The sequence below is a fragment of the Panthera tigris genome, chromosome X, assembly GCF_018350195.1.
Source record: "Panthera tigris isolate Pti1 chromosome X, P.tigris_Pti1_mat1.1, whole genome shotgun sequence".
NCBI classification, from domain to species: Eukaryota; Metazoa; Chordata; class Mammalia; order Carnivora; family Felidae; genus Panthera; species Panthera tigris.
The window spans coordinates 101,566,100-101,575,923 of NC_056677.1; the positions used below are offsets into that span (position 1 = coordinate 101,566,100).

General features: G+C 43.8%; 1 protein-coding gene across 4 annotated transcripts in view; it reads left to right on the forward strand.

Annotated features, from left to right (window-relative positions):
• LOC102958767 (testis-expressed protein 13D-like) overlaps positions 1-628 on the forward strand; it is an 83,833-nt gene extending 83,205 nt beyond the window's left edge. For all 4 annotated transcript variants that reach the window (XR_006213395.1, XR_006213397.1, XR_006213396.1 and 1 more), the window contains exon 3: positions 99-628. The gene's annotated coding sequence lies outside the window, so the exon portion shown is untranslated. The remainder of the gene's footprint in view (positions 1-98) is intronic.
• The last annotated feature ends 9,196 nt before the right edge of the window (positions 629-9,824 follow it).

Sequence of the window (9,824 nt, forward strand, 5' to 3'; positions counted from 1 at the left end):
TGACATAATTTCCAGATTTTTTTGTAGTTCTGTGGGTAACAGCAGAGACTTTCATGACAGGACTTGAGTCACCAAATTGCTCATCTCATTGTTCCCAGGTGAGACAAGTGAGCAGCGGCCAAGATCAGGAAAGTGGCTTCATGAAAGTATGGGCAGGACATTTCTGATAACTGTGCTGGTTTCTTCCTTTGAGAGGAACAGCTATCCTTCTGGTTGCCTGAAAGACGGCTGAGTCACTTAGAGAAAGACAGTGCCTGGGGGAGTGTCGGCCACACACTCAGGCCCTCAGCTTTGGGCCACCACCATCCCAAGCCCCTTTCCAGTCAAGAGTGGATGAAGAACAAAATGGATTCCGAGGGCAGACGTCGTGCCATGGACGGTGCTTCTCTCGGGAAGGCTAACTGGATTAAAAAAGAACTGCACCAACATTTTTGGGAACGCCCCCGGGCCCCTTCTCTTCCATTGGCTGTCCGCTCCCCTGAGGTGGGGGGAGCCCCGGGGGTGGGAAGTTCGACGGTCTCCAGTCTGAACAAAAGGTGTTCTTGAGTTCCCCCCGGAAATCCCGGCCCACCAAGCTCAAACTCTTGTCAGAGGTTTCTGATCGTAACAATAAAGAGCGTGCACCGGCCTGCCTTGTCTCCTGGGTGCTGTGTCTCCTCGGGGCAGGCAGTTGAAACCTGCATCTTCCCACGGTCCCACCGAAGTGAGGGAAAGTTCGATCCCACAGACTATTAGGGGGCCTCTCCTCTCCCGGCCGGTCACCCAAGAATGGGAGGAGGAGGAACGTCCCTGAGGCCTTCAGTCCACTGTGATCGTCCCTGCGCCTCTCACTGTCCACGTCCTCTCACAGTCCCCTGAAGGCGGGCCTCTCTGCTGCTCCTGGGCCCGTGGGGCACTAGAGGTGAGGTGGAGAGGGGGCTTCTGTCTAGGCCGGGAGCCCGAATGCCTGTGTCCAGGCTCCCCGTGTGCACCAAGAAGCCATTTCCCCGAGGCCCCGTCTCCTAGACGTCCAACGAGCAGAAATTTCCCTTCTGCGTTTCTGTCCCGCAAGGCACTGTCCCCTCCCGCCTATGCATAATCCCATCGAGGTGCTCAGATTCCGGAAGACAGCCAGGTTCTGGCAGAAATGTTCCCAGAGGCAAACGGAGTGGAGCCTGGCTGCCTGCTTGGTATAGGGACAGGGAAGGGGCAGAGAACTGATCCTACCCCACCAGCTTTTTCTCTCCCCTCAGTCCTGATAACCGGCAGGCCTTGCTTACTAGAAGGGAGCCCTAGGGAGGAAGAGAACCATCAAGGACATCAACCCAGAGCTAGGTTTTCTGGGTTACGGGCTGGTTTTGTGATACTCTTGTGTGTGCTCATAGCTCCCTGGGATTTGGGGAGGATGGGACACAGGTGGGACTTGGGAGTTTTCCAGAATAATCCATTTTGATGTAACCGGTTATTCCAGACGTCACTACAGTTGCTTCGTTTACGGTTTCAAATGGACTCTGTTGGCATGCCTTTAGGTCTGCATGAAAGCAAACTCACCCTGTGCATAGCTTTTACATAGTTTAATATTATCACAGTCTTTCAGGGTTGACTTTTTCCAAAACAACCTGAATCATTAACGTTGTCAAATCACTACTTTTTTCTGGGCTGGGTACACACACAAAAAAGGTAGCAGGTTTCTGAGGCCAGAACCTGGGCTTTGGAGTTGGAGAGACCTGAGTTCAGATACTTGCTCTGCTATTCACTAGCTGTGTGATGTTAAACAAGTTACTGGACTTCTCTGAGCCCTCAACAAGTGGTTGTTCCTTTCCTCACCCTCAGGGTTCTGCTCTGGATGCTGTGGTAACGAGTACGAGAGATTATTAATGATGCCAAGAGCTACCACTGAGTACTTCCTATGTGCCAGACACTCTAAGCACATTACCCCTTTTAGTGACTGTAAGGTATGAATAGGTACCCATATTGATAGTTCTTCAAGGAGCACCTGGGTGGCTCAGTTGGCTAAGCGTCTGACTTCGGCTCAGGTCATGATCTCACAGTCCGTGGGCTGGAGGCCCATGTTGGGCTCTGTGCTGACAGCTCGGAGCCTGGACCCTGCTTCGGATTCTGTGTCTCTTTCTCTTTCTGCCCCTCCCCTGCTCACACTCTGTCTCTCTCTCAAAAATAAGTAAGCATTAAAAAAAAAATAGTTCTTCAAAGTGAGTAGTATTACCCCCATTTTACAGATATGGCAACTCCATACCCAAATTTGGGATTTTGTGAAGCCTGGCTTCAAAATGAAATTTTACTTTTTCTAATGTCTGTGTTTTTCCCATTATTGTACCCTAACATTTTACTCTGATATACTTGCACGTTAGCCTGGATCGTCAATGCCTAAATCCAATGAAATGATGGTAATGGAGAGACTCGGAAGCATAGTGGCAGTCTGGTGGTCATGGCCAAGCTGTTCTTTTGGAATTTCTCAAGCTTTGTGATGTGACCGCCTAGGCTGCTGCCAGTGAGTAGGACCACTTATTATCTCATGACTGCAAGACAGAGAGGGGGTGGTGGTGGTAACTTAGGTAGTGGAAGCGATTTGTATTTGATTCAGCAGACCAGCCTCATGAAAAGTTTGTATAGAGCCGAGTTCAATACTGTTAAGATAGAGCCCATCTTGACTGCTTATCTGAAGTCTGTCTGAATTCCTTAGTTTTTGTTTTAAGTGGGTAAGGTGCCAGCCGTAACAGTCTAATATATATGCATGTATACTTTTCAGCGACGAAGTAGGGGGAAAGGAGACTTCAAAAGCTTCAGATTTGTGTTGCAAAACGGAGAATAGAATGGATGTGTTCTAGATCGTGGTACCAAATCTATGACAGAGTGGCAAAGAAATACATAATTTCCTTACCCCATGCTTTGTAAAGTCTCAACGCCGAATGGCAGTGGGTTCGTAGTCTGTGGTGCAGTGTGTTTCTCACTTCTAACATGTGATAGAGTGCGTCCACTGGAACTAAGCCTCACATAAACTTAAGGATACCGAAACAATCCTGGCCTAGGACCATGTGAGGTTGCTGTTGAACAGATTTTTCTCATGGACTGTGTTTGTTCTTTGGCACTTAAGGCTGGTGTCCAAGACCACAATGAAATAGGCAGAGGAAGTGCTGCCATACCGGGTACCCATACCCCCGAGGGACCTAGTACAATTCCTTGAGTACAACTTCCTATATGGTTCACACTAGATGCACTCAATGAACCGAAGAATCCCTCCAGTAAGGTCAGATCCTGGCCCATCTAGCCCAACTTCTCTGGGGCATAAAATGATTGTGAAAAAAAGCATCCTACCCTCCCTACTGTCAACTCTAGAGGCAAGAAATGCCAGTAGGAATCCCTAGCTGCTTTTTCTTACTTTATACATCAAGCAAACAGTGCGCATGCAGAGAACGCTTCCTGTGCACTGGGCACAGCGTTAGGCAATGTGGAAGTCCTTATTACTGCCCTCTACAATCTCCTGTTCTATTAGAAGAAATGAGACAAATCTACACCAAACAGTAGTTATCAGCCTTTTCATCAATTGTTACATCATATTTTCTGACCTGGAGATGTCAGTTTTTAAAAGGTTCTGTGTATCAAACAGCACTATTTAACAGATGATTATTTTTTCACTTAAAATTAAGAAAGCACGTATCTTGGGGTGCCTGGGTGGCTTGGTCGGTTAAGTGTCCGACTTTGGGACTTCGGCTCAGGTCATGATCTCACGGCCCGTGAGTTCGAGCCCCGCGTCGGGCTCTGTGCTGACCGCTCAGAGCCTGTAGCCTGTTTCAGATTCTGTGTCTCCCTCTGTCTCTGCCCCTCCCCTGTTCATGCTCTGTCTCTCTCTGTCTCAAAAATAAATAAACGTTGAAAAAAAAGTTAAAAAAAAAAAAGAAAGCACGTATCTCTCTAAGGTTCCCTCGCACAAACTTGATACAATTCCAAATAAGTGGTCATTTGTCATTTACGTTTAGGATTTTTGTGAGGATTCAGTGAATATTACTATTACCATTATTATTACATGCAGCCTGCTCATGGGTGAATGGACCATTTTACTAGGCTCTCTCTAATCCTGACAATACCTCAGAACCCATCATTACTACCTTCTTAAGCTTCTGTGAACTCTATCACGTGCTTCTGTGAGCGCACATTAGGAACAATCTGTGTAGAAAGCTAGTAGTTTTAATACATGTTAAATACTGGTAAGTGTTAAAGGATTTTAAAAAAAAAAAATACAAGTTGAGTGTGTATCATTTTGGGTTACAGACCTTCCAGGGTAGCTGGATGGTTTCAAATTGTCCCCCCAGTCAACAGAAACAGTTGCTGAGAAAGTTAACTTTGTTTTACTTGGAAATAATATGCAGTGTTCCAGCTCTACTTGTGACATTTGCTAGCTCTTCATCTTTTACGTTTATACCTCCTATTTTAGGTTTGATTCTTCATTCTACACTACCTTACAAAAATTATTGCACACAGGGCAGAAACCTGTGATTACTTTTGTGGGGGGTAGCGTTTAACTTTACCCCAGTGTTTATAAGATGATGGCAAACAGATCTCTGAGGGTTTTGCCTGTAAGTAGAAGTTTTAGGATATTTAGTCCCATTTATTTTTTGCTTGATATATATTTACTTCGATAATTTCAGTGGCCATATTGGTTCCAGGAAAGAAAAGGACAGAGCAAGTATTGAAAATTTCATACCTTGGAGTGCCTGGCCAGCTCAGTCAGTGGAGCTTGTGACTCTTGATCTCAGGGTTGTGAGTTTAAGCCCCACATTGGGTGTAGAGATTACTTAAAAATAAAATCTTAAAAAAAAAGAAAATTTCATAACTTTACCACTACAATTCCTGATATTGTCCAGTTTTGAAACTTCAGAACATATATGACATGCTTTGGAAAAGACTCCTACTATTGAACTCCCCACTGATCGATGTTTCTAGCATTTTTTCATGAAATATTTATTCCTGGGAAGGAAAAGAAAAATGATGCCAGTGTTGCATCTGTAACTACAAAATGCATTCAGAAATCGACCATTAGCTGTTTGGCTTACTGGGTTATGATATTTCCTTCGCCAAATTTTGGTGTTCGTGGTGGATAGATCAAAGTGGTCGTCCATGTTTCAAAAACATCAGCGGTTTCTTTAAAAATGTTTAAAAAAATGTATAGGCAAAACAACAGTCTCTTGTACTTTAACCTTTAGGTTTAAGCTCCTGTGGCAGAACTTTATTTTTGAGCTTCCAAGAAAGAGAACAGATTTTTAGAAGAAAAGCTGGAGCCTCCTTTACAATGAAGTGATATTTTCTTGCATTGCTATCATACCCAGAGTGCTCCCACTCAGGATGAAGGGAGGTAGAAAGAAGATTCAGTCATGATCCAAACGCAACTGGGTTGATGAAACCAGAAGGGCTACATGATGATTTTTTTTTTTTTTTGGTCTGTCAAGTGCCAAGATGTGTGATGTGAAGTGGTGTTTCTATAAAGCAAAACGAGGCAGACCACAGGATAGATGTTGGTAAGCAATGGATGTGAAAGAAGGCAGTGTCAGAAATGATGTACTCCTTTGAGAAAGCAAGAAACCACACTCTCTGCAGAGGGTCCTCTCCACGAAGGGAAAGAGGAGAGGGGAAACGAAGGTGCTAAGTAGGTCAGGCACTCTGTCAGGATCTGGATGGACCAGGAGGAATATACTATTGTAGGTTCTAGTCACATCACATATGTTATTTCATTTTATCTTCATGGGGAAAGATAATTAATGCCTGGCAAAGAGTGGCCTTCATTTGGTTGAGTAAAAGGAGAAAAAGGCAAATTGGGCAATGAGACCTTATACGTGCATCCAGGCCCACCCAGGATAGAAGACGCCCAGGCCACTCAGTGTTCTCTTGCTTTACTTTCATTTTTTAAAGTTCTTGTTTAAAAAATTTTTTTTAATGTTTAGTATTTATTTTTGAGAGTGAGAGAGACAGAGCATAAGCGGCAGAGGGGCAGAGAGAGAGGGAGACACAGAATCTGAAGCAGGTTCCAGGCTCTGAGCTGTGAGCACAGAGCCCGACGTGGGGCTTGAACCCACGAACCGTGAGATCATGATCCGAGCCAAAGTCAGACACTAACCGACTGAGCCACCCAGGCACCACTAAGTTTTTATTTCAATTCCAGTATAGTTAACACACAGTGCTATGTTAGTTTTGGGTGTGCAATATAGTGATTCAGTGTTCTATTACTTTATATGAGTAAGCTGATGATCTAGACAGGCCCGGACGGATAGACCTTGACTCTGTAAGAGCCTTTCAAAACATACTAACCAATGAGGCCCAGGCTAAAACAGTGTACCTGATCTCATAAAGCATATAGATGGACAGAGACATGCTACAAGTCAGGGCATGAGAACAGTTGACACTTGAGAGGTATAAGAATATTCTAGGAGTCGGGGCACCTAGGTGGCTCAGTTGGTTAAGCGTCTGACTCTTGATTTCAGCTCAGGTCATGATCTCACGGTTTGTGAGATCCAGCCCCACAATGGGCTTTGTGCTGACAGTGTGGAGTCTGCTTGGGATTCTCTGTCTCTCTTCTCCCTCTGCCCCTCCCTCCCTCTCAAAATAAATAAATAAACATTAAAAAAAAAAAGAATATTCTAGAAGTCAAATACAGTTGCTAGATAGGAGAACAAAGCCCGACCAATTCAGTGCAATGACCTCAGAAGGTTGGGAGGCAGAAGAGGATATCGGTGAAACACACAAGCTCAGAAGTCAGCAGCCTGTATTCAATTCTCAGGCCCTACAATGACCAGTTCTTTGTGCCACATTGAGCAAGCTACCTAGGCTCTTGAGTTTTGGCTTCTCCGTTGGTAAAATGGAGGTAATAATTAAGAATAATAATACTTAATTTGCTTCATAGGGCTGTTGATAGAAATAAATGAGATAATGCATGCAAAGTGCTTAGCAGGAATGCCTAGAATGTAGTATGCGGTTAGCAAATCTTAGCTATTAATCCAAGAATGAGACCTCAGAAGCAGGCAAGAATTTCAGCTTGAATTAGGAAGCATCCTCTAAGTCACGAAGGAGGTAAAAGTAGGACACGTACAAGGAAGCATACATAGCAGACAGAAAGATCAAGAACTTGCTGTCTCAAGTAGGTTGTGCAGGTTTAGCATATAAGTGGAGTTCGATGCCCCACTGTTCTTCCCCTAGAGCCCCCTCCTTTCCTCCTATTACAGCTCTTCTCTCTAACCTAAATACCTACCACGGTGTCTGTCACACAGTAAATGGCCATGATGCTGGTTGAAAGAATAAACATACTTAAAATAGGCTTAAACACACCCACCCCTGTCTCTGGCTTCTCACTTACAAAACAAAAGGGCATTTGAAAAATTAGCCTCGTAGATAAACTCAGATATTATCAAAAGGAGGTGCTCTTTGCAAGACATTTTTTTTTTCTCTTTCTCATTTTTGTAAAGGAAGTGAATTTTAGTAAGTGCAGAGAGAATGTGTAAACTCACCACAGGTGCCAAATCATAACACTGTCACAGGAGAATTCACACCTATAGATGAGCTAGTTGAAGAACAAAGTTAGTTTTGAAAGGTTAGAGAAGAAGATTTTGAAATGTCAGATCCACTCTATAAAACTGACCACCCTTGGCATCATCCTTTTCATCTACCTGGGTTTGAGAAAAGCCCAGGACATTTGAAATGAAGACAATTAGCACCTCAGACAGGGCATCCACATGCAAAATCCTGTCACCTCTCAGAGACCTCAGGAGGTGACAAGTTTAGATACAAGACACTTTCAACCTTGGCTGACAGTTTGTCAATGCTCTTATGTTTGACTTAAATGGCATCTATATTTTAAAAGGTGGTAGTTTGCTTTAAACTGTGAAGCTCTCTTCCTCTACCTCATGATTTTTATTTCTTAGGTCGTTGCAAAAACAACAAGAACAAAAATCTTTCCTCTGTTGGGTGAGATCTGAGGAAATAGCTCTTGCTTCTTGCACACAAATGAGCTCAGTCCATTTCCCTTCGGTTTCTCTCTCAAAAGTACTCTTGGCTTTTGTTAAAAACACAGAATGTGAAAGCTGGTAGTGGCCCTAAGGGTCATCTGGTTCAAGTCCATTTGACAAATGGAGAAAGTGAGGTTCAGAAAGAGAAAAGTGATTTAGCGGTAAAACATGGAGTATAATTTGTCTTTCATAGCTGCTGGATTAATCCTTCTTGCAACTTATTTTGCCGTTCCAAAGGTGGGCCAGAGGCACGTACAACCAAGTGTGTGTGTGTGTGTGTGTGTGTGTGTGTGTGTGTATTTCTCTCTTATTTTCTTGAGAGCACTAATTTCATTCATTCACTCACTCAACAAATATATTTAAGTATCTAAAATGTTCTCGATGGCGGGAGGAGGGGTTCCTGGCTGGCTCAGTCGGTAGAACATGCAATTCCTCATCTCAGGGTTGTGAGATTGAGCCCCATATTGGGCATAGAGTTTAATTTAAAAATAAATAAATAAATAAATAAATAAAACAGATTAAAAACATAAAAAATAAAGTGTTCCAGACAGAGGATACAGTGGTGGTGAATAAGGTACACAAAATCCTGCCATCACGGACCCTACATTCTAGCTCAGGAGATAGGCAACAAGAAATTAATCAGAAAATTCTGCTTCTAAGTGGATTAAGCTTGTATTTGGGGCCCATTCATCCTCACTCTTTCTCTGTTGGTGCCTCCACGATCTCCATTGCTCCCCTCTGTCATTCCCCACCCCCCTCCTCTCTCGTGGGTATGGTGAGAGAGAGAGAAAGAAGAGAGCCATTTAAGACCCTCCTTCTCTACACTTTCAAGCTCTCAGCGTGAAGTTCGGAATTTGCTAAAGTCAGGTTCAGTAATGGTGTAGCACTAGAGTGAAGATGTCAGTATTTTTCATCAACACTGCAATAGTGGGCTGGCCCAGCTGTCAGCTTGCCGGCGAGATGACAACGAGGTACTGGATGTGAGAGTTGTATTATTACCTTATAATTTATCTGTTCTTTTTTTATATGATTTTAGTTGTGCTGAACCCCATCGTACCTGGCTGCTTTGACAGGTGTGCTATTTTAGCAACACAGAACAAAACAGAGAACGAAAAGAAGGATGCATGGTATGCTTTTGCTGTCAGATCCAGGTTGCTCTGTTCCTAAGTTTGTGGATGATTTGTTCAGGGTTGTTCAGAGACAAAACAAAGCAAAACTTGGGTTTCATTTTTACCCGTGTGACACCACGTTAGCACAGTTCACCTCACAGGTGGGCTGCTGGCCATATGGACTCAATGAGGGCCTGGCTCCCCTTTCCTATGTCCTCCTTTCGTGTTCAAAATTCCGCCATTGTGATGAACTCTGAACTAATCATTTGCCAGCTCAAAATACAAAGAGTTCAGGGTGGGTTAACTTCTCGAGGCCTTAACATTGGTGTATGCGTTCACTTATTAGATCGATTTCTTCCTTGACCCGAAGCATGAAGAAGGGTGAGAAGTGGACTTGACCATAAACAAGTGAGGCAGAAAAATGAGGAGCCAATCCTGGCTCAATACCCCAGAGCTATCCCCAAATATCATCTTGAATGCTGTTTTATTTTCTTTGTTTATTCTTGGTGTTGTAAGAGGCTTATGCTTACACTTCATCTACTAAGGTTGATGGATTCTAAGGTTGGGTATGCTCCAATCAAGGAGAGTCACGAGGTGCTTGGCTGGCTCAGTCGCTAGGACATGCGACTCTTGATCTCAGGTCGTGAGTTTGAGCCCCATGTCGGTGGGTAGAGCTTACTTAAAAAAAAAAAAAAAAGAAAAAGAAAAGAAAAAGCTGAGTCACTAC